The following is a 6,864-nucleotide window of genomic DNA, read 5'->3' as shown; positions in this document are numbered from 1 at the left end:
TTAACCGACATATATAGAATATATCAACCATCATCAAGTGGATACACGTTCTTCTCAGCAGCACATGGATCCTACTCAAAGATAGACCATATATTATGCCATAGGGCAACTCTTAGTAAATATAAAGGCATGGAGATAATACCATGCACCATATCTGATCATAATGTAATGAAACTGGAAATCAATGATAAAAGAAGGAAGGAAAAATCCTACATCACATGGAAAATGAACAATATGTTACCGAACGATCAATGGGTTACAGAAGACATAAAGGAGGAGATAAAAAGAATTCTTAGACAAATGACAATACAGATACAACATACCGGAATCTATGGGATACAATGAAAGCAGTTTTAAGAGGGAAATTCATTTCTTGGAGTTATTTCCTCAAAAAAAGAAAAAAACAACAAATAAATGAACTCACACTACACCTCAAAAACCTAGAAAAGGAAGAGCAAAACAGCAGCAAATGTAGTAGGAGACAAGAAATAATTAAAATTAGAGCAGAAATCAACAAAATTGAAACAAAAACAAAAAAACATTGAAAAAACTGAAAAAACTAAAAGTTGGTTCTTTGAAAAAATAAATAAGATCGACAGGCCCTTAGCCATGCTAACGAAGAGAAGAAGAGAGAGAACTCAAATTACTAACATACGGGATGAAAAAGGCAATATCACAACAGACACTACAGAAATACAGAAGATAATTAGAAAGTATTTTGAAACCCTATATTCCAATAAAATAGAAGATAGTGAAGATATCGATAAATTTCTTAAGTCATACAATCTGCCCAGATTGAGTCAGGAAGACACACACAATTTAAACAGACCAAAGGAAGAAATTGAAGAAGCCATCAAAAGACTACCAACCAAAAAAAGCCCTAGACCAGATGGGTATACAGCGGAGTTTTACAAAACCTTCAAAGAAGAATTAATACCAATACTTTTCAAGCTATTTCAAGAAATAGAAAAAGAAGGAGCTCTTCCAAATTCATTCTATGAGGCCAACATCACCCTGATCCCGAAACCAGACAAAGACACTTCAAAGAAAGAAAACTACAGACCAATATCTCTAATGAACTTGGATGCAAAAATTCTCAATAAAATCCTGGAGAATCAAATACAAAACCATAACAAAAAAATTGTGCACCATGATCAAGTAGGATTCATCCCTGGGATGCAAGGCTGGTTCAATATACGGAAATCAATAAATACTATTCACCACATCAATAGACTTAAAGACAAGAACCATATGATCATCTCGATAGATGCAGAAAAAGCATTTGACAAAGTACAGCATCCCTTTATGTTCAAAACACTAGAAAAACTAGGGATAACAGGAACTTACCTCAACATTGTAAAAGTAATATATGCTAAACCTCAGGCTAGCATCATCCTAAATGGAGAAAAACTGAAGGCATTCCCTCTAAAATCCGGAACAAGACAGGGATGCCCTCTATCACCACTTCTATTCAATTTAGTTCTTGAAATACTAGCCAGAGCAATTAGACAGACAAAAGAAATTAAAGGCATAAAAATAGGAAAAGAAGAACTTAAATTATCGCTATTTGCGGATGACATGATAATATATTTAACAGACCCAAAAGGGTCTACAAAGAAACTGCTAGAGTTAATAAATGAATTCAGCAAAGTGGCAAGATATAAAATCAACACGCATAAATCAAAGGCATTCCTGTATATCAGCAACAAAACTTCTGAAATGGAAATGAGGAAAACCACTCCATTCACAATATCCTCAAAGAAAATAAAATATTTGGGAATCAACCTAACAAAAGAGGTGAAAGATTTATACAATGAAAACTACAGAACCCTAAAGAGAGAGATAGAAGAAGATCTTAGAAGATGGAAAACGTACCCTGTTCATGGATAGGCAGAACTAACATCATCAAAATGGCGATATTACCCAAAGTTCTCTACAGGTTTAATTTGATGCCAATTAAAATCCCAACGGCATTTCTTGTAGAAATAGATAAAGCAATCATGAAATTCATATGGAAAAACAAAAGACCCAGAATAGCAAAAGCAATTCTAAGCAGGAAGTGTGAATCTGGAGGTATAGCGATACCAGAGTTCAAACTGTACTACAAAGCAATAGTAACAAAAACAGCGTGGTACTGGTACCAAAACAGGCAGGTGGACCAATGGTACAGAATAGAGCACACAGAAACCAATCCATAAAATTACAACTTTCTTATATTTGATAAAGGGGCTAAAAGCATGTAATGGAGGAAGGATAGCATCTTCAACAAATGGTGCTGGGAAAATTGGAAATCCATATGCAACAAAATGAAACTGAATCCCTTTCTCTCGCCATGCACAAAAGTTAACTCAAAATCGATCAAGGAGCTAGATATCAAATAAGAGACACTGCGTCTGATAGAAGAAAAAGTTGGCTACGATCTACATACTGTGGGGTCGGGCTCCAAATTCCTTAATAGGACGCCCATAGCCCAAGAGTTAATAACAAGAATAAATAAATGGGACTTACTTAAACTAAAAAGTTTTTTCTCAGCAAGAGAAACAATAAAAGAGGTAAATAGAGAGCCTATAACCTGGTAACAAATTTTTACCCCTCACACTTCAGATAGAGCCCTAATATCCAGAATATACAAAGAACTCAAAAAATTAAACAATAAGATAACAAATAACCCAATCAACAAATGGGCCAAGGACCTGAACAGACACTTCTCAGAGGAGGACATACAATCAATCAACAAGTACATGGAAAAATGCTCACCATCTCTAGCAGTCAGAGAAATGCAAATCAAAACCACCCTAAGATACCATCTCACTCCAGTAAGATTGGCAGCCATTATTAAGTCAAACAACAATAAGTGCTGGCGAGGATGTGGGGAAAAGGGTACACTTGTACACTGCTGGTGGGACTGCAAATTGGTAAGGCCAATTTGGAAAGCAGTATGGAGATACCTGTGAAAGCTGGGAATGGATCCACCATTTGACCCAGCTATCGTCCTCCTAGGACTATTCCCTGAGGATCTTAAAAGAGCGTACTATAGGGATACTGCCACATCAATGATCATAGCGGCACAATTCACAACAGCTAGACTGTGGAACCAACCTAGATGCCCTTCAATAGATGAATGGATAAAAAAAATGTGGCATCTATACACAATGGAGTACTACGCAGCACTAAAAAATGACAAAATCATAGAATTTGCAGGGAAATGGATGGCATTAGAGCAGATTATGCTAAGCGAAGCTAGCCAATCCTTAAAAAACAAATGCCAAATGTCTTCTTTGATATAAAGAGTGCAACTAAGAACAGAACAGGGAGGAAGAGCATGAGGAAAAGATTAACATTAAACAAAGACAAGTGGGGGGAGAGAAAGGGAGAGAGAAGAGAAAGCATATGAAAATGGTAGGAGACCCTCAATGTTACACAAAATTACATAGAAGAGGTTGTGAGGGGAAAGGGGGGAGGGAACAAGGGAGAGAATTGAACAACAGCAGATGAGGTAGAGAGGGAAGATGGGAGGGGAGGGGAGGGGGGATAGTAGGGGATAGGAAAGGTAGCAGAATACAACAGTCACTAATATGCCATTATGTAAAAATGTGAGTGTGTAACCGATGTGATTCTGCAATTTGTATTTGGGGTAAAAATGGGAGTTCATAACCCAATTGAGTCAAATGTATGAAAGATGATATATCATGAGCTTTGTAAAAAATAAAAAATAAAAATATTATTATTAATAAAAAATAAATTAAAAAAAAGCATGTGACCTCTACACCAGAGGGACTTGTGTCCACAGATCAATCAATAACATCCCTGCCTGGCTACCTATAATTTCAGAAATTTATTCCAGAACACTTGCAAAAATTCTAGGAAAGGAACACCTTAAAGACGTATTAAATTATACTTAAAAGTATTAAATTATACTTCTGTACTAGAGGAATGGAACTTCAAAATGCAGATTATTTTAAGGGAGAGGAAATAAAATTATATTTTTGTAACCTCATTCTGAAGTCTTAGAATCATGCACTTTAATTAAAACCCAACAAAATCTTCTGTTACTGTAATTGCTTCTTATACAATAAAGTGTAACAATCCGATCCATAAAAAAAAAAAAGAAATAACAACAACCTGGGAATCAATCTAACAAAAGAGGTGAAAGACCTCTACAAAGAAAGAAATTGAGGAAAATTGGAGAAGATGAAAAGACCTCCCATGTTCTCCAATAGGCAGAATTAAAATTGTAAAAATGGCCATGCTATCAAAAGTTCAGATTCAATGAACTTTTCATCAAAATTCAAATTACTTTCTTCACAGAAATAGAAAAGTAAGTCATGAAATTCATTTGGAAAAATAAGAAACCCAGAATAGTCAAAGCAATCCTTATAGAGAAAAGTGAAACAGGAGGTGTCACAATACCAGACCTAAAATTATACTATAGAGCTATAATAACAAAAACAGTATGATATTGGCTCCCAAACAGGCAAGAAGACCAATGGAACACATTAGAAGACACAGAGACAAACACACAAAAATACAGTTACCTTATTCTAGATAAAGTTACCAAAAATATACTTTGGAGAAAAGATAGCCTCTTTAACAAATGGTGCTGGGAGAACTGGAAATCCTCATGTAGTAGAATGAAATTTAACTCCTATCTCTCACCCTGCACAAAATTCAACTCAAAGTGGATCAAGGACCTAGGTAGTAGGACAGAAACCCTGCACATACTAGAAGAAAATGTAGGCCCAGCACTGCAACATTTGGCTCAGGAACTGATTTCCTTAACAAGACTCCTAAAGCACAAGAAGTAAAATCAAAAATCAATAAATGGGATAGATTCAAACTAAAAAGTTCTTTCACGGCAAAGGAAACAGCAAAAGTGTGAAGAGAGAGCCTAAGGAATGGGAGAAAATTTTTACCACCTGCACCTCAGATACAGCATTAATTTCCAGGGTATATAAAGAACTTTTTTAAAAAAGAAAAAGAACCCAATCAATATATGGGCAAAGGAACTGAATAGACCCTTCACAGAAGAAGAAATATGAATGGTCAACAAATATATGAAAAAATGTTCAACATCTTTAGCAATCAGAAAAATGCAAATCAAAACCACTCTAAGATTTCATCTCACTCCAATCAGAATGGCAATTATCAAAAATCAAAGTAATAATAAATGTTGGTGATAATATGGGGGAAAAGGTACACTTATACATTATGGGTGGGAGGACTGCAAATTGGTGCAACCAGCTCTGGAAAGCAGTATAGATATTCCTCAAAAAACTTTGAATGGAACCACCACTTGACCCTGTTATCCCAATTCTTAGTATATATCCCATGGATTTAAAATCAGGGTACTAAAGTGATGCAGCGACATTAATGTTTATACCAGCATAAGTCACAATGGCTTAGCTATGATCCAACCTAGGAGCCCTTCAACAGATGAATGGATAAATAAAATGTGGTATCAGAATATTTAAATAAAATCGCAAGAATGGTGGTTTTTGGTTATTAAAAAAAAGATTCAAAAGGGTTTACAGTAAAACACAAAGTCTCCCTTTGATCCTTTTCCCCATTCATATAGCTCTCCAACCCGGAAGCCACCACTGCTTCTACTTCCTGTGGATCCCTCCAGAGATCTGCTAGATCACTCCAGATATGGGAAAATGACAGCATAGTAAATGGTGTGAGAGCTGTGCCTTACTTTTTCTTTTTAACTGAACCCAGGGGTACTTTACCACTGAGCCACATCCCCAGCCCTCTCACTAAATTACCCAGGCTGGCCTTGAACTTGCAATCCTATTGCCTCAGCCTCCCTAGTCACTCTAATTATAGGTGTGTACCCCTGCACCCAGCCTTACTTTTAAAATTTATTTTGGAGGTAGTTTCTTATTAGTACATTGTCACTTGCTGAATTCTTTTTAATGGTCCTCCAGTATTCCAATCAGAGATATTTAGACTGTTTCAGATTATCATTTCATAAGGTGTCTCCCTTTTGGTTGGAGCCTGAAGAACAGAGGGAAGCCAGACTGGAACTGGGGCCCCAGTGACAATGAACAAAGTTATAAGTGAGGAAAGGAGGACGGATGGTTATAGGGAGAGGAAAGAACTCTGGGAGTCAGTAAGAAGCTGAGTGGTCAGATTAATCACCTACTGAATGTTGGAGTGAAAATCAGGATAGAGAATGAGCAGAAGGCACAGGCAAGAAAGTCCACAAAGGAGGACTATAATGACCAAAGAGTAGCTACAACAAAGTAGGGGCCCATTAGTAACCAAGAAGGTTCAAATTAAAACCATGAGACAGATGTCTCACTCACTAAAATCCTACAAGTGAGATTATGTCTAACTAAAAAGTTTCTTCATAACAAAGGAAATAATAAAAAGTGAAAATATCGCATAATAATGGGAAAAGTGTTTACAAAATTCATATCTGAAAAGAAGTTAATGTTCAAAATACAAAAGGAGTTCATACTTATAGGGGACAGACAGACATGAGTGGTGGGAATCCAAGGATAAGTCAATAGTTCTATATATTGGGGCTCACTGTGCTGACCCTCACAGGCTTTCACTTTTTTAAAAAATGTTTTTAGTTGTCGATGGACCTTTATTTTTTTTATTTATTTATAATGCAGTGCTGAGAATCAAACTCAGTGCCTCACACATGCTAGACAAGTGCTCTACCACTGAGCCACAACCCCAGCCCATGCTTTCACTGTTGTTGTTGTTGGTTTTTTTTTTTTTTTTTTTTTTTGTAGTTGGTCACAATACCTTTATTTTATTTATTTATTTTTATGTGGTGCTGAGGATCGAACCCAAGGCCTTGCACGTGCTTGGCAAGCATTCTACCACTGAGCACAACCCCAGCCCCATGCT

The sequence above is a fragment of the Spermophilus citellus genome, assembly GCF_964194105.1.
Source record: "Spermophilus citellus genome assembly, chromosome: 10".
In the NCBI taxonomy this organism is placed as follows: Eukaryota; Metazoa; Chordata; class Mammalia; order Rodentia; family Sciuridae; genus Spermophilus; species Spermophilus citellus.
Note: the sequence above shows the minus strand (reverse complement) of the source record.